General features: G+C 37.9%; 1 protein-coding gene and 1 long non-coding RNA gene across 3 annotated transcripts in view; one reads left to right on the plus strand and one right to left on the minus strand.

Annotated features, from left to right (window-relative positions):
* Positions 1-24600, minus strand: part of CDK13 (cyclin dependent kinase 13) — a 127961-nt gene that overhangs the window by 43000 nt on the left and 60361 nt on the right. The gene's annotated exons all lie outside the window — the stretch shown is intronic.
* The window catches only part of LOC120877259, a 5328-nt gene continuing 2112 nt past the window's right edge, over positions 21385-24600 (plus strand). The window contains exon 1 of the long non-coding RNA XR_005724305.1: positions 21385-21602. This is a non-coding gene — a long non-coding RNA (uncharacterized LOC120877259). The remainder of the gene's footprint in view (positions 21603-24600) is intronic.

The following is a 24600-nucleotide window of genomic DNA, read 5'->3' on the forward strand; positions in this document are numbered from 1 at the left end:
TATTGTCACCCTGCTTATTTAACTTATATGCAAAGTACATCATGAGAAACGCTGGGCTGGATGAAGCACAAGCTGGAATCAAGATTGCCGGGAGAAATACCAATAACTTCAGATATGCACATGACACCACCCTTATGGCAGAAAGTGAAGAGGAGCTAAAAAGCCTCTTGATGAAAGTGAAAGAGGAGAGTGAAAAAGTTGACTTAAAACTCAACATTCAGAAAACTAAGATCACGGCATCCGGTACCATCAATTCATGGCAAATAGATGGGGAAACACTGGAAACAGTGGCTGACTATATTTTTCTGGGCTCCAAAATCACTGCAGATGGTGGCTGCAGTCATGAAATTAAAAGATGCTTACTCCTTGGAAGGAAAGTTATGACTAACCTAGACAGCATATTCAAAAGCAGACACATTACTTTGCCAACAAAGGTCTGTCTAGTCAAGGCTATGGTTTTTCCAGTGGCCATGTACAGATGTGAGAATTGGACTACAAAGAAAGCTGAGCACTGAAGAATTGATGCTTTTGATGCTCAGGAACTGCAGTGTTGGAGAAGACTCTTGAGAGTCCCTTGGACTGCAACGAGATCCAACCAGTCCATCCTAAAGGAGATCCGTCTTAGGTGTTCATTGGAAGAACTGATGTTGAATGAAGCTCAAGGTCCAATACTTTGGCCAGCTGATGCGAAGAGCTGACTCATTTGAAAAGACCCTGATGCTGGAAGATTGAGGGCAGGAGAAGAAGGGGACGACAGAGGATGAGATGGTTGGATGACATCACCGACTCAATGGACATGGGTTTGGGTAGACTCCAGGAGTTGGTGTTGGACAGGGAGGCCTGGAGTGCTGCAGTTCATAGGATCGCAAAGAGTCGGACATGACTGAGAGACTGAACTGAAACCTTAATGACAATTTTAAAAATTTATTAACAATTCATCAAATTGTAAAATTCTGTATTTTAATGCAATTTCAATAAAAGGACCAATTGTTTCTTTTTATTTCTTTTACTGTAAGAACACTTAACTTGACAAACTAATTCTAAACTCACCTTGAAGAACAAAAAACCAGAGTATCAACCAAAACATTTCTGAAAATAAACACCTGCCCTACCAGAAATTAATATGTCCTATTGTACTATTGGAGCTTCTCTGGTGGCTCAGAGGGTAAAGCGACTGCCTGCAATGCGGGAGACCTGGGTTTGATACCTGGGTCGGGAAGTTCCCCTGGAGAAGGAAATGGCAACTCACTCCAGTATCCTTGCCTAGAGAATCCCACGGATGGAAGAGCCTGGTGGGCTACAGTCCATGGGGTCGCAAAGAGTCGGACATGACTGAGCAAGCTCACTTCACTTCATTGTACTATTGAGACAACAGAAAAATGCATAAAATACACACCAGGAAAGAAAAAAAATCCAAACATATCTAATAATTATGAAAACAGTGATTTTAAATTAGTGAAGGAAAAAAAAAAAAGAGGCAAAAAAGAACTGGGATAAAAGTGTAACCCAAAAGGAGATTGGAAATTACACCAAAATCAAACCTGTTTAAAAACTCACAAATTTCATTAAATAAAAATTTAGAAACACATACATAAGAAATAAATATGGAACAGAGGTAAAAGGGAAATAAATGCCAAGCTGAAGAAACATATTTATATCATAACACATTAATTTTCATAACATAAAAAGTCTTACAAATTAGTAACTAAAAAGTACCATTTGAATGCAGAGTTCCAAAAAATAGCAAGGAGAAATAAGAAAGCCTTCCTCAGTGATCAATACAAGAAATAGAGAAAAACAATAGAATGGGAAAGACTCTCTACAAGAGATCTCTACAAGAAAATTAGAGATACCAACAGAACATTTCATGCAAAGATGGGCTTAGTAAAGGAGAGAAATGGTATGGACCTAACAGAAGCAGAAGATATTAAGAAGAGGTGGTAACAATACACAGAACTATACAGATTAAGATCTTCAAGACTCAGATAACCATGGTAAAATAACTCATCTAGAGCCAGAAACCCTGGAATGCGAAGTCAAGTGGGCCTTAGGAAGCATCACTACAAACAAAAGATAGTGGACGTGATGGAATTTCAGTTGAGCTATTTCAAATCCTGAAAGATGATGCTGTGAAAGTGCTGCACTCAATATGCCAGCAAATTTGGAAAACTCAGCAGTAGCCACAGGACTGGAAAGATCAGTTTTCATTCCAATCCCACAAAATGGCAATTCCAAAGAAAGTTCAAACTAACGCACAATTGCATTCAGCTCACATGCCAGCATATAATGCTCCAAATTCTCCCAAGCCAGGCTTTAACAGTATGTGAACCATGAACTGCCAGATGTTCAAGCTGGTTTTAGAAAACGCAGAGAAACCAGAGATCAAATTGACAACATTCGCTGGATCATTGAAAAAGCAAAAGAGTTCCAGAAGAACATCTACTTCTGTTTTATTGACTATACCAAAGCCTTTGACTGTGTGGATCACAACAAACTGAGGAAAATTCTTGAAGAGATAGGAATACCAGACCACCTGGCCTGCCTCTTGAGAAATCTGTATGCATGTCAGGAAGGAACAGTTAGAACTGGACATGGAACAACAAAAGGACTGATTCCAAATAAGGAAAGGGGTACGTCACCCTGCTTATTTAACTTAAATGCAAAGTACATCATGGGAAACGCTGGGCTGGATGAAGCATAAGCTGGAATCAAGATTGCTGGGAGAAATATCAATAAACTCAGATATGCAGATGATACCACCCTTATGGCAGAAAGCGAGGAAAATTAAAGAGCCTCTTAATGAAAGTAAAAGAGAAGAATGAAAAAGTTGACTTAAAACTCAACATTCAGAAAACTAAGATCATGGCATCTGGTCCCATCACTTCGTGACAAACAGATGGGGAAACAGTGACAGGCTTTATTTTGGGGGGCTCCTGCAGATTGGGACTGCAGCCATGAAATTAAAAGACACTTGCTCCTTGGAAGAAAAGTTACAACCAGCCGAGACAGCATATTAGAAAGCAGAGGTATTACTTTGCCAACAAAGGTCCGTCTAGTCAAACCTATCGTTTTTCCAGTAGTCATGTATGGATGTGAGAGTTGGACTATAAAGAAAGTTGAGCTCAGAAGAACTGATGCTTTTGAACTGTGGTGTTGGAGAAGACTCTTGAGAGTCCCTTTGACTGCAAGGAGATCAAACCAGTCCATCTTAAAGGAAATCAGTCCTGAATATTCACTGGAAGGACTGATGTTGAAGCTGAAACTACAATACTTTGGCCACTTGATGGGAAGAGCTGACTCATTTGAAAATCTTGCCCTGATGCTGGGCAAGATTGAAGGTGGGAGGAGAATGGGACAACACAGGATGAGATGGTTGGATGGCATCACCAACTTAATGGATATGAGTTTGAGTAAACTCCAGGCGTTGGTGATGTACAGGGAGACCTGGCACGCTGCAGTCCATGGGGTCGCAAAGAGTCGGACAGGAATGAGCGACTGAACTGAACTGAACCAAGAAAAGACCAGGACAACAATACAAATGAAAATTTAATGAATTGTCAATATGCAGATGCCTATGTATTTAATCTCACTATTAATAAAAATACACAAATCATATATTACTTTTAACTAAGAGGAAAATATTTCCAAAGGAAATTGTGACAGTATTAACAAAGGTATGATGTAAACATACACCGTTATATGCTGCCAGTAGTAAACTGGCATATTTACAAAATATAATTTGGCAAAGGCACCCAAAGCTTTAAAAATCCTGTGCCCTTTAACATAGCAAGGACTTTTATAGATATTTAGCACAAGGAAATAAAGACATAAAAGATTTTTCTATAAGCATGTTCACTAAAAGTAATATAATAATACCTAGAAACATTAAACAAATAAAAAGAACAGACAGTTATTATGGTACATCTATACCACAGCATGCACTCTGAAAAATATTGCAGAAGTATGTTGCTGATATGGAAATATAGTGATGATACTGAGTTAAAGTAGATTATCAAAGATTACACAGTTGATACCTCTATCTCACTATCTTTGATGGTATTAAGTAACACAGTTAATTATACAAAGAGTATCCACAGTTGAACAGCCCAATACAGTGACTACTAGCTACATGTGGCTACTGCTTACTTGAAATGTGGATGGTCTAAATGTTCCTGAAGTGTAAAACATACATTGATTTCAAAAACTCACTACAAGTAAAAAATTTAATATCTTGATAATTTGTAAATTGTTTCCAAATGAAATAATTTATTGATATACTGGGTTAAATTAAAATATTAAAACAGTTTTAAAAAATAAGGCTAACAGATTGCATTAAGTTGAAACATAATGTCTTGCATTCTATTTATACTTGTCTGACTCTTTGTGACCCCCTGGACTGTTGCCCGCCAGGCTCCTCTGTCCCTGGGGATTGTTGCAGGCGAGAACACTAGAGTGGGTTGCCATGTCCTCCTCCAGGGGATCTTCCCAACCTGGGGACTGAACCCAGGTCTCTTGCATTGCAGGCAGATTCTTTACCGTCTCAGACACCAGGGAACCCTGTACTGAATTAGAGTAAGAACTGAAACATGAGCGCTAAAACTATCCCCACATGTAGATGACATAAACTTTTGTTCTCTGAAAAGACATACACATTCATTATAAAAAAAATTATTAAAAACTTTCTTGGATCATTTGCCCTGAGAAGCCAGCCTCCAGGCTGTCAAATAATCAACTAACACTTTTGAAAGGTCCACACTAACAACTGAGACCTTCCCTCAACAGTGAATTACAATTTGCCAGCCACGTGAGAGAGCCAACCTGGAATAGATTCTCCAATCTTGGTTACACCTTCTAGTGATGATGCCCCAGTCAACATTTCACTGCAATTTTATGAAAGAATTCAAGTCAAAACTGCCTAGCTAAGGTTCCAAAACGCCTCCCCACAGAAACTGCAAAAAAAAAAAAAAAGTTTCCAGCATCACTTTTGAAGTACAGTTGCCAAAGATGTGAACTTACATCTAAGTAATCATCTATAGCTAACTTCCATTTATAGGAAATACAAGGATTAGAAGACCAAGCTCAGTCAGTTCAGTCAGTCACTCGTGTCTGACCCTTTGAGATCACAGGGACTGCAGCACGCCAGGCTTCCCTGTCTCTCACCAACTCCTGGAGCTTGCTCAAACTCATGTCCATCGAGTCGGTGATGTCATCCAACCATCTCATCCTCTGTCATCCCCTTCTCCTTCTGCCTTCAATCTTTCCCAGCATCAGGCTCTTCTTCAATGAGTCAGTTCTTCACATCAGGTGACCAAAGTATTGGAGCTTCAGCATCAGTCCTTCCAATGAATATTCAGAATTGATTTCCTTATGATTAACTGGTTAGATCTCCTTGCAATCCAAGGGACTCTCAAGAGTCTTCTCCAACACCACAGTTCAAAAGCATCAATTCTTCAGCGCTCCGCTGTCTTTATGGTCCAACTCACATCCATACATGACTACTGGAAAAAACATAGCCTTGACCAGACAGACCTTTGTTGGCAAGGTAATGTCTCTGCTTTTTAATATGCTGTCTAGGTTGGTCATAACTTTTCTTCCAAGGAGCAAGCACCTTTTAATTTCATGGCTACAGTCCCCATCTGCAGTGATTTTGCAGGCCAAGAAAATAAGTCTCTCATTGTTTCCATTGTTTCTCCATCTATTTGCCATGAAGTGATGGGACCGGATGCCATGATCTTAGTTTTTTGAATGTCGGGTTTTAAGCCAGCTTTTTCATTCTCCTCTTTTACTTTCATCGAGAGGCTCTATAGTTCTTCTTCGCTTTCTGCCATACGGGTGCTGTCATCTGCATATCTGAGGTTATTGATGATTCTCATGGCAATCTTGATTCTACCTTTTGCTTCATCCAGCCAGACATTTCACATGATGGACTCTAGGTATAAGTTAAATAAACTTGTGACAATATACAACATTGACCTACTCCTTTCCCAATTTGCAACCAGTCTTTTGTTGCATGTCTGATTCTAACTGGTGCTACTTGACCTGCATACAGATTTCTCAGGAAGTAGGTAAGGTGACCTGGGATTCCCATCTCTTTAAGAATTTTCCACAGTTTGTTGTGATCCACACAGTCAAAGCCCTTGGTGTAATCAGTAAAGTAGATTTTTATTCTGGAATTCTTGCTTTTTCAATGATCCAGCAGATGTTGGCAATTTGATCTCTGGTTCCTCTGCCTTTTCTAAATCCAGCTTGAACATCTGAAAGTTTTCAGTTCACTTATTGTTGAAGCCTGGCCTGGAGAATTTTGAGCATTACTCTGCTGGCATGTGAGATGAGTGCAATTGTGTGGTAGTTTGCACATTCTTTGGCACTGCCCTTCTTTGGGATTCGAATGAAAACAGACCTTTTCCAGTCCTGTGGCCACTGCTGAGTTTTCCAAATTTGCTGGCATAAGAGTGCAGCACTTTCACAGCATCATCTTTTAGGATCTTCAATGACTCAGCTGGAATTCTATCACCTCCACTATCTTTGTTCGTAGTGATGCTTCCCAAGGCCCACTTGACTTAGCATTCCAGGATGTCTGGCTCTGGTGACTGAGCAAACCATTGTTGATATCTGGGTCATGTAGATCTTTTTTGTATAGTTCTTGTGTGTATTCTTGCCACCTCTTCTTAATATCTTCTGCTTCTGTTAGGTCCATACCATTTCTGTCCTTTAGTACCATGAAAGACAGCATATGTCAAACCCTAAACATGGTCTATTCTTCAATCAATGTTCGGTGCTCAGTCATGTCCAACTCTTTGTGACCCCATGGACTATAGCCCACAGGCTCCTCTGTCCATGGAATTCTCCAGGCAAGAATACTTGTGTGGGTTATTTCCTCTTCCAGGGGATTTTTCCAACCCAGGGATCGAACTCCAATCTCTTGCATTGTGGGCAGATTCTTTACCGTCTGAGTCACCAGGGAAGCAATAAGTAGAGCAAAGATTTTAAAAGGCAAGAGTAGATACTATAGATCATAAGAGACTTAAGATAATATTAACCACACAGTGTGCAGATCTCTTGCTTGCATCCAGATTCAAAGAAAGACAATTATGAAAAATATTTTTTGAGACAACTAGGTAAATTTAAATATGGATTGTTCAGTAAAACAAGATTGCAAATGTGATAACTGCTAAATGTAAGGCATGGGGACAGTGGGATTCATCATACTACTTTGTCTACTTTTAGTTATGTTTGAGCATTTCACTAATACTGAATTTTTTAAATGTCTGAACAAAACTAAATGAATGAAAAACATAGAATACATTCAAGTTATCTTGAATTAAGGGATATATTTATTGTTCTCATATTTTTATTTTTCTTTTATCAAGGTTGCATATTTACATAATTTTAGGTAATGTTTTCAAACGTGTTATGAAATCAATTTAGTAGGTCATGACCTACATTTCAAAAAGCTTTTTTCTCTTACATGATATTTTTTCTTATTTTGTATTTAAACATAAAAATGCATGTAATAATATTTTTATATAGCATGCCAAGTAAAATTTCATTTTGGTAGGAATTTATATACATACATATGCTTAGAAAAATGTCCAATATCAAAATTCTAAGAGCAGTTTATCTCTGTGAGCAGATGGGTGATTTTTACTTTCTTCTTATGCTGCCATTTTCTGACTTTTCTATAAAGAACACAAATAATAAGTTTTAAATATATTAACAACTGGGCCTAGAATACAAATTTATAAGGAATAAGCAAATAACCCAAATGAAAGAAATGGCAATATCACAAATAAAGATGCACTCAGGAAGCTGAAATGGTAGACAAAGATGCTTCAGATCTCACTGTAACTGGGAAAGTACTAATCAAAAACACAATGAGAAACCATTTTTACCTATCAGGCTGACAATATTCAGTGATGTCCAAATGAAAGGAAATGCATACACTGCTACAATTTTTTGACAAAGTAGGCTAACAAAAGAAAATATCATTTGACCTAGATATCATACTTTTGGAAGTAAACTAAGGAAATGACATAAGCAGCATGCAAGGATACACGTATAAACACATTTCTAGCAGTACTGTTAGTAATGGGAAAAGATGGGGAAAACTGAGTGCCCATCAAGAAGAATGGTTAAATCAGCCCAGTTTATACATACCATGTCATACTATGCAGTTAGAAAAAGAAAGCTTTATCACCTTGAGATATGTTATATTCTTTAGTAAGAAAAGTAAAATATAGAATAAATAAAAGTAATTATTACAGGGGGCTTATGGTTTCTGATCCAGCAGTCAGGAGTTTGGAAGTTCCCACACCCATCCTCACAGCAAATAGCCAAACAAACTAAAAATCAACAGTTCTTAGATTATCAGAGAACTGGAGTCACAGAACAAACCAATGCCCCCAAAATTGGCGAGAGAGACAGGCAGATACAGAGAATCATCAATTCAGCAAAGCTCAGAAGCAGAAAATGCCACAACCACCATTACCAGCATAGGCAAGCCTAAATTATGACTGAAAAATTGCTGAAGACTCAGCATAAACAAATTTAAGTTAAAACTCCAGGGGTTCCAGTCTTAGGGAAGCCCCCCCACCACTTTTGTGAATTTCATCACCAGGAACCTACCAGGTTATCTATCACACTGAAAACCAAGTTGTTCTTCCAGGAAAGTGTGGGGGGGAAAAATCATGATGAAATATCCCTAAAGCATTCTGTTCTTTAACAAGGTCTGTCCTTGTTAAAGAGAAACTATTTTACCAGAGCCTAACCAACTGGGCTTCAGGAAGAGCCTCATCAGCCTAGCAAAAAGGAAATATCGAATTCCAGAACACTCTAGTCTTTGACTTAGGGTAAAGAAACACTAAACTCCAGTGCCTTTTAGCATTCCTGTCTCACTTAAGAGGGAACAGAAACAAGAAAACAGGTAAACATGTCTTGAGGATAGAGACTCTCTAAAAAACTGAGGCCAAATCATAGGACTACAGAAGACTTCCCTTCCCCCTATAACTTACCGTCATATATAAGAACAGGGTACTACAAAATAACTATGTATCTCAGACCTTATTTAAGAAGAAGTCTCCAGGGAAACCAAAAGACAACAGGGAAGGAAATTTTAGCCTCTGATACAGCTTCAGCAAACAGCAAACACCAAACACAACCTAACTGCTAGCCAGATAAATAGAAAACTTTACACTGAAAGTCGATTTATCTCATTTTCTTTTACTAAATACATTATATATGCCTTTCAACAGAAAATTACAAGCCACGCTAAAACAGTCTGAATATGGAAAACCAAGCATAATGGAATTATCACACCAAGAATTTTTAAGTAACAGTGATTAATATTCTAAGGGTTCTTATGGAAAAAATGCACAACATGCAAGAACAGATGGTACTGTAAGCAGAAAAATGGAAATTTCTAAGAAACAACCAAAAGGAAATGTTGGAAATAAAAAACACTGTAAGTGAAACAAAGAATGCCTTTGTTGGGTTCATCAGTACACCAGATTTAAACAAGCAAAGAATCAGTGAGCTTGAAGATATGTCAAAAGGAACTTCAAAGTCTGAAATACCAAGGAAAAAAAGAAAGTGAAAAACAAAGTCCAAAAAAACGTGGAACAATAACAACATAGATATAAACAGGAATACCAGAAACAAATAAGGGAATGAGGGAGGAAGGAAAGAGGAAGGGGATGGGAGGACAGGAAAAAAACCTGAAACTAATAATGACTGAAATTTCCCCAAATGATAAATATCCAACCACAAATCCAGGAAGCTTAAATATAAAGGAGGATAGATAACAAAACATCTACACCTAGGTCTATCACATGCAACCTGTGGAGAATCAAAGACAAAAAGAAAATCTTGATAGAAGCCAGGTAGGAAAAAAAAAAAACTTACCTATAGAGTAGGAAAGATAAAATGCATACTGGATTTCTCCTCAGAAGCTATACAAGCAAGAAGAGAGTGAAGTGAACTATTTATAAAGTGCTGAACAAAAAAAACTGACCAACTTAAATGAAGGTAGAATAAAATATTTTCCTTATTATTCACTGACCAAACAGTTAAGAGTCTTAAAGCAATAATAGCAAAACTGAGTTGAGTAATTACAGCTTGTGGATAAGTAAAATGAATAACAATAATGTTATAAGGGATAGGAGGGAGGAAATGGGAATCCTCTGTTATGAGGTACCTAAAGATTCTCTGGAGGAGGGCATGGCAACCCAATCCTGTATTCATGCCTGGAACATCTCATGGATAGAGGAACCTAGTGGACTATGGTCCACAGGGTCACAAAGACTGTCAGACACAATTGAAGCATGAACTCATGCATACAACCTAAAGTAGTATAATGTTATTTTAAAGAGAACTTGAACCAATTGTAAATGTATATTGCAAACACAAGCTCAACTAAAAAAAATGTTTTTAAGGATTTATATCTTCAGAAAAGAGAAGAAACAGAGTCATATAAAAAGACAAAGACAAGAGAAGGCAGAAAAAGAAGAGACGAAAAACAAGCAAGGGTAACTAATAGAAAACAAAACAAATTACAGTCGATAATAATTCAGATACATCAACAAGTACTTTTAAATGCCAATGGTCTAAAATATACCAATTATTCAGAGCAGAATGTTGTATTGAATTTTTAAAAAGGCCCAACCCAACTGTATGTTGTCTACAAAAAAAATCCACTTTAAACATAAAGACCAACAGAGTAATACTAAGGAAAAGAAAGCAGGAGAAACTATATTAAACTTCAGATAGAGCTGAGTTAAGAGCAAAAGAAGTCAACAGTAATAAAGTGGAGAATTACATAACGAATGCTCATTACATAAAGGAATCAATTCTCCGAAACATGTGTATGTATAATCCTAGCAACAGTGTCAAAACTCTCCATTGCAGTTGGACACTTCAAGACCCCTCTAAGATTAACTGGCAAATTCAATACAAAGAAATTAGTAAGAACATATCTGAACACCACTGTCAGTCAGCTGGATCTAATTTATGTCTGTATAATTCTTCAACAACAGCAGAATAAATACATCTTCTCAATTCCCCATGAAACATTCACCAAGACAGACGCAGTTACACACACAAAATACACTTAAGCAAATTTAAAAGAATAGAAACCATACAAAGTATGCTATCAGACCACAGTGGAATTAAACTAGAAATCAGTAACAGAAAGATAGCTGAGAAACTGCAAAATACATTAAAAATTTTTTTTTCTAAATAACATGTGGGTTAAAGGAGAAATTTAAATATTAATTTTTAAATATTTTGAAGTAAATAAAACACACTTTACCAAAACACTTGGGATACAGCAAAGCTATCGCTTAGGGCAAAATTACAGTATGAAATATATGTATTTTTTTATTGATTTACATGTTCTTTTCTAAAATCAATTACCTCTGCACCCACCCAAGGAACTAGAAAAAGAGCTAAGTAAGCAGAAGAGAAATAATAAAAATTGAAACAGAAATCAGTGATATTGAAAATGGGAAATCAATACAAAAAGAAAAATCAGTGAAACTGAAAACTGATCCTCTGAAAAGAACAATATAATTGGTAAAGCTCTAACTAGGTTATCTAAGGGAAAAAAGAGGAAAAGTACAAATTACTAATATCAGAAATGAAAGAAGGGACACATCACTATTGCTCCCTCAAATATTAAAAGCATAGCAAAGGAATATATGAACAACTCTATGACCACAAACTGTATATTCTAGATGACATGAACCAACAACTAGAAAGACACAACCTACCGAAACTCAAACAGTGACAAACAGATCATCTTAATAGGCTCAAATCTATTACAGAAAATTAATCAATAATTAAAGCCTTTCAAAACAGAAAGTATAGACTCAAACAGCTTGACTGGCAAATTTCACCAAACATTTAAGGAAGACATTATATCAGTTCTCTAAAACCTCTTCCAGAAAATACAAGAAGAGTTAAAAAATACTACTTCCTAACTCATTCCAAAAGGCCAGCATTACTCTAATACCAGAACTAGACACCATCTTCAACAACAGAGCAAAGCCGTTTTGGTGGAAAAATGGGAGTCTTCAACAAAGGCTGCTTAACAAGTGGACATAGACATGCCAAGAACAAAAAAGAAAAAAAGAATCTAGATACAGACCTTAAACACTTCACAAAAATTAACTCATGACAGATCATAGACCTAAGGGTAAAATGCAAAACTAAAAAACTCCTACTGCTGCTAAATCACTTCAGTCGTGTCTGACTCTGCAACCCCAAAGACCAGGCTCCTCTGTCCACAGGATTCTCTAGGCAAGAATACTGGAGTGGGTTGCCATTTCCTTCTCCCAAAAAACTCCTAGAAGATGATAACAAAACAGAAAACCCCTGACAATGACACCAAAATTGCAACCAGGGAAAAAGAAATGGGGTTCTTGTGAAGGAAGCAGGACTTGATTAAAATTAAAAACTTCAGCTCTGCAAAGACACAATTAAGAGAATAAAAAGACAAGCCAGACTGGGGAAAGTCTTTTTTAAATGTATCTGATAAGGTCTAGTATACAACACATGTGGTTTCCTGGTCGCTCAAACAGTAAAGAATCTGCCTACAATGTGGGAAACCTCGATTCAACCCCTGGGTTGGGAAAAATCCCCTAAAGGAGGGTATGGCAACACTTGCCTAGAGAATCCTCATGGACAGAGGAGCCTAGTGGGCTGTACAGTCCATGGGGTTGCAAAGAGTCTGACACAACCAAGTGACTAAGCACAGCACAGCACATACGACATATACAAAGAAACATAAAAACTCAATAATAAGAAAACAACAGTCGCAATGAAAGACAAGAAGCCTTTCTTAAGTGACCAATGCAAAGAAATAGAGGAAAACAACAGAATGGGAAAGAGACTTCTTCAAGAAAATCAGAGATATCAAGGGAAAATTTCATGCAAAGATGACAACCATGAAGCACAGAAACCGCAAGGACCTAACAGAAGCAGAAGATGCTAAAAAGAGGTGGCAAGAGTACATAGAAGAACTATACAAAAAAGGTCTTATGACCCGGAGTTAACCACAAAGGTATGGCTACTCACCTAGACCCAGACATCTTGAAGTGTGAAGTCAAGCGGGCCTTAGGAAGCAAAACAAAGCTAGTGGAGGTGATGGAACTCCAGCTGAAGTATTTCAAAGCTTAAAAGATGAGGCTGCTAAAGTGATGCACTCAAAATGTCAGCAAATTTGGAAAACTCAGCATAGCCACAGGTTTGGAAAAGGTCAGTTTTCATTTCACTCCCAAAGAATGGCAATGCCAAAGAATGTACAAACTACTATACAGTTGTACTCATTTCACATGCTAGCAAGGTGATGCTCAAAATCCTTCAAGTTAGGCTTCAACAAGTTAGGCTTCAGAAGTACCTGAATCAAGAACTTTTAAATGTATAAGCTGGATTTAGAAAAGCCAGAGGAACCAAAGATCAAACTGCCAAAATCAGCTGGATCACAGAGAAAGCAAGGGAACTCCAAAAAACATCTACTTATGCCTCAATAACTATGGAAAAGCCTTTGACTGTGTGGATCACAACAAACTGTAAAATTTTTAGAGAGGGGAATACCAAACCATCTTACCCATCTCCTGAGAAAGCTGTATGCAAGACAAGAAGCAAGAGTTAGAATCTAATTCCAGAAAGTGAAGAGGAACTAAAGAGTCTCTTGATGAGGATCAAAGAGGAGAATGAAAAAACTGGCTTAAAACTCAACATTCAAAAACAAAGATCATGGTATCCAATCCGATCACTTCATGGTAAATAGATGGAGAAAAGTGAGAACAGTCACAGACTAGATTTTCTTGGGCTCCAAAATCACTGCAGATGGGGACTACAGCCAGGAAATTAAAAGATGCTTGCTCTTTGCAAGAAAAGCTATAACAAACTTAAACAGTATATTAAAAAGAGACATCAGTTTGCTGACAAAGGTCCGATAGTGAAAGCTATGGTTTTTCCAGTAGTCACGTATGGATGTGAGAGTTGGATCATAAAGAAGGCTGAACGCCAAAGAACGATGCTTTAGAACTGTGGTACTAGAGAAGACCCTTGAGAGTCCCTTGGACAGCAAGGAGATCAAACCAGTCGATTCAAAAGGAAATCAATCCTGAATATTCATTGGAAGGACTGATGCTGAAGCTCCAATAATTTGGCCACCTGATGTGAAGAGCTGACTCACTGGAAAAGACCCTGATGCTGGGAAAGATTGAGGACAGGAGAAAAGGATGACCGAGGATGAGATGGTTAGATAGCATCACCAATTCAATGGACATGAATTTTAGCAAACTCCAGGAGACAGTGAAAGACAGGGAAGTCTGGGGTGCTAAAGTTCATGGCGTCACAAGAGTCGGACACAACTTAGGGACTGAACAATAAGAAAACAAAAAGCCTAATTTAAAAATGAGTGAAAGATCTGAAGAAACTTCACCAAAGAAAAGACACAGATGGCAAATAAATACACAAATATCATCATATTTCAACAGAGAAAGGCAAATTAAAACAACAATGTCATACATACTTAGAGTGACAAAAATCTGTAACACTGACAATGCCAAATGCTGGTGAGGACATGGAGCAACAAACTCACTCACTGCTTGTGGAAATGGAAACACATCCACTTTTGAAGACAATTTGGAAATTTCTTACAAAAGCAAACCATACTCTTACATACAATCCAGTAACTTCACTCCTTGATATCTACCCAAAGAGGTTTAAAACTTTTATTTACATAGAAACTCTCACATGAATGTTTATAGCTGCTTTATTCTTAATTGTAAAAACTTGGAAGCAACCAAGATATCTCTTAGTAGGTGAACGGGTAAACACATCCAGACAATAGAACACTGATCAGCATTAAAAACAAATGAGGTATAAAGCTTTGAAAATTCACGCAGCAAATTTAAATCTCTATTACTAAGTGAAAGAAGCCAATCTGTAAAGGCTACATACTATGTATTTCCAACTTTGATGATCTTCTGGAAGAGGTAAAACTATGCAGACAGTAAAAAAAAAATAAAAACCAAGTGTTTGCTAGGGATAGTGGTGGAGGTGGGCAATGAAAAGTGGACGCTGGGATTTTTAAGGCAGTGACAGTATTTGTGTGTGTGTGTGTGTGTGTGTGTGCACGTGCACGCCTGTTAGATTCTCTGTGGGGCTTTCTGTGCCTTTGTCTTTATCTCTTTCTCACTGACCCTTTCTGTGGCTCTATCAAACTGTTTTTGCTGGATACTATGTCTCTGCTTGACTGACTCCTTGGCTCTCTCTCAGTTTATATACTTAAATATAGTTTTTTATTATTTAAATATAGTTTTTCTTATTATTTCTATTTCAATTTCTGTGCATAGACAAAGGTCTTGAAGATATATAACAGACTATTAACCCTGCGCTGGGCAAAGTAGCAAGAGAAGGGAAATTAGTTTTTTCTTTATATATATTATTTCAATGATTATTAAAAAAACTCATTTTATTTTTCTACTTCTTACAGAAGAACTTCATTTTCAAAAGAAAAATATTAAAGAATTTACAGTTAACAGTCCTTAAAATACAAAATTTCTAAATTTAGTAAAAGTTGATGACATTCTACAATCATAGTTAAAGCAATAAAATGCAATGAAAGCACCCTAGGGGGGATAAATTATAGTGTTACTTGCAGTTCTGATCACCTTCATTGGATAAAAAGTAGAGTCATCATTTTTCACTGTAATTATGTTGAATCCCTTAAATGTCCACTTCTCCAAAAGGTCCAGAATAACACTTGACAGAAGACAACTCAAGCATTTGAGGCCTGGGAATCACAACTGGAAAAACAGCAGAAGCTCTCCCATCAACCTCAGAACAGCCCTGTGCTACTGGGGCATTCTAGGACCACAAGATACTCAAGAGGGACCTCCTAATCCAAAACCTCTCATACAAGTTTCAGTTAAACTTGGACTACTTCTACAATTCAAAGTACAATGATTTGATCAAAAAAGGTAATTTATCGATTTCCTAAACTTTCTATTTTGTTTTGGGTACCGAGCAAAAACAGCTTTCAAAATCCTATGGCAAGGTTTCCTCTCTCCACCTCTCTGTGCTGGCTCTATCCTCAGACCCCATACTGTTTCCAGGTGATTCCTACAGTAATAGCCCCTTCTTGCTCTCAGGTGCACAGGTTACAGGTAAGAGACCTCACTGACTATACATGCAGTTGTTGCAGTGAAAGTTGCTCACTCATGACCAACTCTTCGTAACCCCATGGATTATACAGTCCATGGCATTCTCTAGGCCAGGAGACTGGAGGGGGTAGCCTTTCCTTTCTCCAGGAGATATTCCCAACCCAGGGGTCAAACCCAGGTCTTCCACATTGCAGGCAGATTCTTTACCAGCTGAGCCACAAGTGAAGCTGAAGAATACTGCAGTGAGTAGCCTATGCCTTCTCCAGTGGATCTTCCCAACCCAGGAATTGAACCAGGGTCTCCTGCGTTGCAGGCGGATTCTTTACAACATGGAACCTTAGGAAAAGTCTCAAACCCGTGGACAGAAAGACTGTAAGGCTCTAACTTGCCAAACCTGAGTGACATATATCTAGGGAGCCAGAAGTGAAGTCAGCTCCACAGTTTCATGGACAAAGAAGAGATAAAAAGCTGGAACCTCAAAACCAAACAAAAAAGCTCAAGGCTATTATAGGAAGTAAAGTAAGTAGGGTAAATTGGTAGAAGATGCCAAAATAAGTCCAATACAGTAACTACCTACTCCAAAGAAGGGCCAATATCAAGCTATATTTATGAAAGTTGAGAGCTTATCAAGCTATATTAAATCTAGAAAATAATGTACAAATCCAATTCACTTTCAAGAAACTCATGTAAAGCCAGAGACAATTAACAAAAAAACTTTGTGAAGTACAAAATTCATTCAATTCCTGTTACCTCAAGTATCTGTAAAAATAGACAAATCTTATGAGTATATAACAGTTGTTAGAAAATCCCATTATACACTAAAATGACCTAAAATCCCCAAATCGGAAATTTGGTAACTGAAAACCCCAGAGTGAAATGAACTTAAACCTTATGAACAAGCCCAGTGATGGAAGATGAGTCAGTAAACAATTATTACATTCACTAAAATAAAACATTAAAGTCACAGCATTAAAAAAAGAGGATACTGGAATTTCCTAGTGGTAAGTTCCTGCCCAGTGGATATGACTCCGCCTACCAATACAGGGGACATGGGTTCAATCCCCGGTCTGAGACGATTTATTTCACAAGGCACAGGGCAACTAAGCCTGTACACCACAACCACTGAAGCCCACGAGCCTAGAGCCTGTGCTATGCAGTAAGAGAAGACACTGAGATGAGAAGCCCGCACACCGCAACAGCCCTCTCACTACAACTAGAAAAAGCCTGCATGCAGCAAAGACTCAGCGCAATCAAAAACATTTTTTTAAAAAAAGGATATCAATGTAACTTGCCACATTCTATATTAAAAATGGTCAATAACTCTATTGTATTATGACTCAGTATGTTTGGCTGCCAGTTCCCACCTGTCCTAGAGATACAGACTACTAATTTAAGTGGGAAAAAAAAGGACAAAACCAGTGCATAACCTTTACATTGCTTACCAGAACAGGTTACTTCTCAGTCTTCTTATGTTACACTCTAACGTATATCTTTGGATTTCACATAAAGCCAATGAACTGACTCTGTATAACTTAGCTGTCTCCTCTCCAAGTAAGCTCCTGAGTTCTGAAAGTGGTGCTTTTCTTAGTTTCTTTCCTTTTTATGATATTCTAAGTTCGAGCACATTTTATGTTAAGTAGGTTCTTGGCAAACCTCCTGCTGGTTACTGGTTTACCCATGTGCAGGCACAAGTACATCTCCAAAGAGCCATGGGAAACCAGGAAGCCTCTCCAGCTACGAACAACTGCCTCTCCAAGCCACACTACAGTGAGAATGAAACAGACAGTATGGATAGTGTAACTAGGGTCTTTGATGACATCCTGAAGCCACTGAATCAACTTACCCTAAACCCTGCTCAACCTCTGGACCTCTTCTTATGAAAGTTAAGAGATGTCCACACAGTTTAAACCATTCCAACTGGATTTTCTGTTACTCTGCTGAAATCACTCTAACACAAGTGAGATGGCTAATTCTACACGTAAACTCAGCTACTCTACAGTACCCAGATGCTTGCTCAAAACCAGTCCAGATGTTGTTGTGTACAGGTATTTTAGATTTAATTAACTTTTATATCAGTAGACTTTGAGGAGAGTCTTCAGATGAAATCTTCAGAGAACGGACTGTGGTCCCTTAAAGAACAAAGAATTCTGTTCCAGACTGCCTTTGAACTCAAAACTGCAACAACTCCTGCCAGAATTTCCAGCTTGCCAGAAGGCCTTACAAATGACAGACCTGCTGGCCTCTACAATCATGTGACCCAATTCCTTAAAATCAAACTTTCTTTCTCTCTCTCTCTCTCTCTATACATATATATGTACTAAAGGTTTTATTTCTTGAAGCAATAAGCTCAACAGTCTTCCTTACATTTATTACATTTAAAGAACAAAGTTGTTTTTTTAAAATAGATTTGATATTATTAGTTAATAATAATAAACTGCATGTATTCAGAAGGTAAAATTTAAGTAGTTTTCACATAGGTATTATACACTTGTGAGACTATGGCTACAATTAAGATAATCCACAGGTTTCCCAGTACTCCCAGAATACATTTTTAAAACAAAAATTGGAATAAACTTAATACTTCCTTTGGGAACTTTCTCCAGTTCATAATATAGTGGGTAAACAATTTTCCTCATTATCATTTAATTTTCACATAATTTTAAGAGCTATACGGTATTCCACAGTAATAATATGCCCTAGTTCTGTTTAAGAATCCTTCACTGTTAGATAACTGTTTCTAACATTTTGTTACTATAAGCAATGCCATGAAGAACAGTTTCACAGCTTTATCTATATAAAGTCATGATTACTTCCTTCTATGCTTCTTTTGAAAATAGTTATTTATTTATTGGCTCCACGGGGTCTTCCTTGCTGTGCAAGGGCTTTCTCTAGCTACACTGAGTGGGCTCTACTCTTCGTGCGTTGCATGGGCTTCTCACTGTGGTGGCTTCCCTTGCTGCGGAGCACGGGCTCTAGGCACACAGACTTCAGAGGTGCGGCGCATGGACTAAAGTAGTTGTGGCTCATAGGCACTAGAGGGCTGGCTGAGTAGTTGTGGCACAGGAGCCTAGCTGTTGCGAGGCATGTGCAATCCTCGCAGACCAGGGACTGAACCTGGGACCCCTGCACTGGTAGGCAGATTCCTGTCCACTGTACCACCAGGCAAGTCCCCTTATATGGTTCTAAAAATAGAATAGCTGATTTATGACACATCATCTTTTAAGAAATAATTATTATAATATCAATATCAAATATTTACACATCATTTAGTATGTGTCACACACTCTACCCTTAACTATGCTCTGAAAGTTATACCAATTTTCACTCTCAAACATTACATAAACATACCCATCTACGATCCTATCAATAAGTTTTTAAAAATCCCTGCCCTCCCCTAAATGAAGCCCAATGTAATCCCAGTCAAATCTCCATACTATTAAGTTTTCACACCTCATCTCCACTTAAATGCATAAAAATACATAAGACCTTCCTGTAAGGGGGAAAGGAGAAGAAACCTTTATTTACAGAAATTAAAAGGTCATATAAGGTTGCAATAATTGAAACAATGTGGTATGCTAGCAGAACATGCAAAAGGGTCAATAAATAAGGAGAGCACAGAACATAAGGGAACTTGATTAAAGATAGCACAACAGAATAAAATAAAAATGATTTAAATATCTAAAAATTTGAAACTAAAACAGAAGTTGAAAAAAACTTCACAAAAACATTCTCATAATTTTCTAGAAGGCTACTACGCATAAGAGAAATCACTTTCCCTCAAAAAGCCCAAAACGCACAGAATGACCATATATAAAATATAAATTAACAAAGAATATAGAAGTTGTTAAAGGGAAGCAACAGAATGGGAAAAATTAACTAGGATATATGAAACACGTGAACCATTAACATCTATATTTTAATAAATCTCCCCAGATGGTAAGAAAATGTCAAAGGAACAAGCAATTCACAGAAGAAATGGCAAAAAAACATGAAAAAAATATTTAGCCTCACGAGTAACAAAAAAGCATTATTTTCTCTTGTGTGTTGGACAAAAAATGTAAAATCAATAATGAAACGTGACTCATTAAACAAGGCATTCACACAAAATTATAATGAATATGTAAATTGGTATAAGCTTTCTTATATGTTAAATTGGCTGTAATTAGTAGCATTAAAAAGCTGTATCATTTAACCTAACAATTCCACTTTTAAGAATGTATCTATAGACTCAAGAAACATAGATATACATTTAATGGTGTTCGATAAAGAATTACTAAAAGAAGCTAAAAACCAACAGCCTCCAAGCCTATTTACAGAGGAAAGTCTAATGAAACATATCCAAATTACAAAACTACAGAACAAAAATGGCTGCATGATATAGAAAAAATGTCTATTTCACAGAATATTATGTCAACTTAATGATTAAATAAGGTGTATACTTTTTCATACACACACACAAATGCCTGCAAAGAAACTAAAATGAGGGAGCCATTTGGCATCTCTTTGCTGTGCTGTGCTGTGCTAGCCACTCAATCATGTCTGACTCTGAAACTCCACTGACTGTAGCCCACCTCTGTCCATGGGATTCTCCAAGCAAGAACACTGTAGTGGGTTGCCATGCCCTCCTCCAGGGTATCTTCCCAACCAGGGGATCAAACCCAGGTTTCCCACCCATTGCAGGTGGATTCTGTACCTTCTGAGCCACCGGGAAAGCCTTTCAGTTCAGTTCAGTCGCTCAGTTGTGTCCGACTCTTTGCAACCCTATGAATCGCAGCACACCAGGCCTCCCTGTCCATCACCAACTCCCGGAGTTCACTCAGACTCACGTCCATTGAGTCCGTGATGCCATCCAGCCATCTCATCCTCGGTCGTCCCCTTCTCCTCCTGCCCCCAATCCCTCCCAGCATCAGGGTCTTTTCCAATGAGTCAACTCTTCGCATGAGGTGGCCAAAGTATTGCAGTTTCAGCTTCAGCATCATTCCCTCCAAAGAAATCCCAGGGCTGATCTCCTTCAGAATGGACTGGCTGGATCTCCTTGCAGTCCAAGGGACTCTCAAGAGTCTTCTCCAACACCACAGTTCAAAACCATCAATTCTTCGGCACTCAGCTTTCTTCACAGTCCAACTCTCACATCGATATATGACCACTGGAAAAACCACAGCCTTGACTAGACGGACCTTTGTGGCGAAGTAATGTCTTTGCTTTTGAATATGCTATCTAGGTTGGTCATAACTTTTCTTCCAAGGAGTAAGCATCTTTTAATTTCATGGCTGCTGTTGGCCAAATGTCAGAGCATCTATGTCCATGTCTCTATTCTACTCATTTATGATCTTTAATTCTACATTTCCAGGGCTTTAATTCACCAGATACATTAATTTTTTTATAATTCTATGAAGGATCAGGTGAGAGAAGTTCACCAGTTTTTGACAGGTAAAAAAATATGTTGTACTTAAATTACGTTTCCTTTATGTATGTGTGTGCTCAGTGGACCAGTCATATCTGACTCGTCGACCCCATGGAGTGTAGTCTGCCAAGACCCTCTGTCCATGGGCTTTTACAGGCAAGAATACTGGAAAGAGTTGCCATTTCCTATTCCAGGGGATCTTCCCAAGCCAGGGATCAAACCCACATCTCCTGCATTGGCAGCTAAATGTTTTTGCTAATATTTACTAGCAATTATTGGGGTTTTGTTCCTAGTTTATGTCTTCTTCTACTAAACCTTTTCTGAGCTATAAAGGAAAACTGCCTATATGTTAAAAAGAACATTGATGCCACAGATATTTCTTTTAAACATGAGATACACCTCTAAAGATATGACATATGGCATAGTACCTTCCAAATTCTAACAAATGACTTTCAACAAAATTTTGCACACAAATGAAAAGAAATAAGAAATCTGAAAGTCTTATGTAGTAATTGCATGATTAACAACTATTATATTAAGTCTCTTCTATAACATTCACTTTAAGAATGACATACTGATATGGAGGCTGACACTACAGTAAGCACAAAAAATGGTAAACTACTACAGAGGTGAAAATACTTCACATATTATCTCATTTAAGCTTCACAATTACTCAACAAGTATTATCTCCTTGTAACACAAGAGGCTCAAGAGACACTAAGTAATTTGCCCATTATCACACACCTACTAAACGGCAAGAGTAGAACAATCCCTCAGCCTGAGTGTCCCATCCCCTTTTCATCATGAAGCAAAATGGGTTATTTGCTTTCTCAGAGAGGGCTCAAAAGCCACAGAGCAATCTATCAGCTGTCTTTTAGTTCACTCCCTTTCCCCACCACAGAATTTAACTGCAGACTTCTTTCCGCTTACTGACGGCCATAGCAGTCTATGGCTTCTGCAACTGGCATCTGTCCTACTGAGTTTTACCCTTTCGACTTCCTTTTGGCTGCTTGGGTTTGATCCAACCAAAGAACTCTGGGGCTTGCTTCCCATGTGGTGCTAGTGGTAAAGAACCCATCTGCCAATGCAGGAGACTTAAGAGACACGAGTTCGATCCCTGGGTCAGGAAGATTCCCTGGAAAAGGAAATGGTAACCCACTCCAGTAATCTTGCCTGGAGAATCTCATGGGCAGAGGAGCCTGGTGAGCTACCGTCCATGGGGTCACAAAAAGTCAGACACAACTGAAGTGACTTCACACAAAAAATTCACTTTTTAATTTCTGGTGAGTTAACCAGTCAATCACAGCTAATCAGATGTGACAAGTTTTTTACTCTTCTTAACAACTTTTGCTGTTAATAATTAGAGACTATTTTTAAGCTTTCAGGAAAGTTTCTTTACTTCAACTTCTGGGTCAACACCATTCCTGATATCTGATCTCCACATAGTCAAGTTTCACTAAAGACTAAAACTAAAATATTCATTTCTCCCAAACATCTACCCTCTGTGGTTGATTATAAACAATTATTGTATTATTGATCTATTTCTGCTCTCACAATCAACCACCAAGCTTTGATAACAGCAAACTTTACTGTGTGCTTACTATGTGCAAATGTCTAGGTTTAGCACTTCACACAGTTTGTCTCATTTGATACAACAAACCTATGAGTTAGGTAATTATTATATCATTTTCCAGATGAGGAAAACAGAGAAGACCTAACAGTGCAAGAAGCACAGATTCCAACTATGCTCTCAGCCATTACACACAGTTCCCATTACTATTACCTTATAACATCTACCTCAAAATAACCTATTCCTTGTTCAGCTATTCAAGAAATAATAGCAGGGAAATGGAATCCCCACACCCCTTCCACATCTATCTACCCCTTACTACTTTCCTACAGATTCCTTTTAAACTACTGACAATCCTCCTGCCATACATCACCTCCTAATCGGCACCTATACATTCTGATCTATGTACGTTACCTCTGTATTTCAACAGGAGGCTAACTCTTTATTTCCTGTAACTCAAAGAAGGAAGTCATTACTAGTTAAGATTTAATTTTTTTTCCCTTTAAAAGCACTATTTGTGTTTTATTGATGTAATAACTAAAAGCATCTTCCTATAACTTTTCCTGATCACACAAAATTCACAATCATGAAAGGTTCATTAGTTATTCTGGAACAGAAAACAATATAGTATTTGTTTCATTAATATTTTTCGCCTCAATTCAACTCAATAACATAAGAAACACACCGTGAGCAAGAAAACCAGATTGCAGGATACTTTTCATATAAATCACTAAAAAGATGAACAGTCAAGATGGCCATCATTAAAAAGTTCACAAATAACAAATGCTGGAGAGGGTGTGGAGGAAAGTGAACCCTTCTCCACTGTTGTTGGGAATGAAACTGATGCAACCACTATGGAGGAAGGGGCCAGAGGTAGTATCAATCATCAATGACGAATAAGTTAATAATCAATTTTGGCTATGTAATGACTCCTACACCAAAATAAAACAACAGCAACAACCAAAAAAACAGGGACCAAGGGTTTTTCAAGAGTTTTCTCCTTTAGGGAAGCAGTATACTTCCCTGTGTACAATGCCAGACCCTAAGCTTCACAAAGACAGAAACTCCCCCTTTTGGACCCTCACCATATGTATCTGTTCATCTGATTGTTGATTCATATCGCTTAATATCAAGTTGTAATAAATCTGTAATCCAGTGAATAAATGAAGTTTCCTGAGTTCTTTGAGCTATTATAGCAAGTTAAATGAACCCAAGGAGGGGGTTGTGGAAACTTCTGATTTATAGCTGGTTGGTCAGAAGTGCTGGTAACAACCTGGGATTGTGACCAGCATCTGAAGTAGAGTGCAGTTTTGCAGGACTGAGCCCTACACCTTTGGAATCTGCTTCTACCTTCCAGTAGACAGTGTCAGAACTGAACTGACTATTGAGGTGGGGAACCCTACACACACACACACACACACACACAGACACACACAGACACACACAGACACACA

This window comes from Oryx dammah, unplaced genomic scaffold (assembly GCF_014754425.2).
Source record: "Oryx dammah isolate SB20612 unplaced genomic scaffold, SCBI_Odam_1.1 HiC_scaffold_18, whole genome shotgun sequence".
Classification (NCBI taxonomy): Eukaryota; Metazoa; Chordata; class Mammalia; order Artiodactyla; family Bovidae; genus Oryx; species Oryx dammah.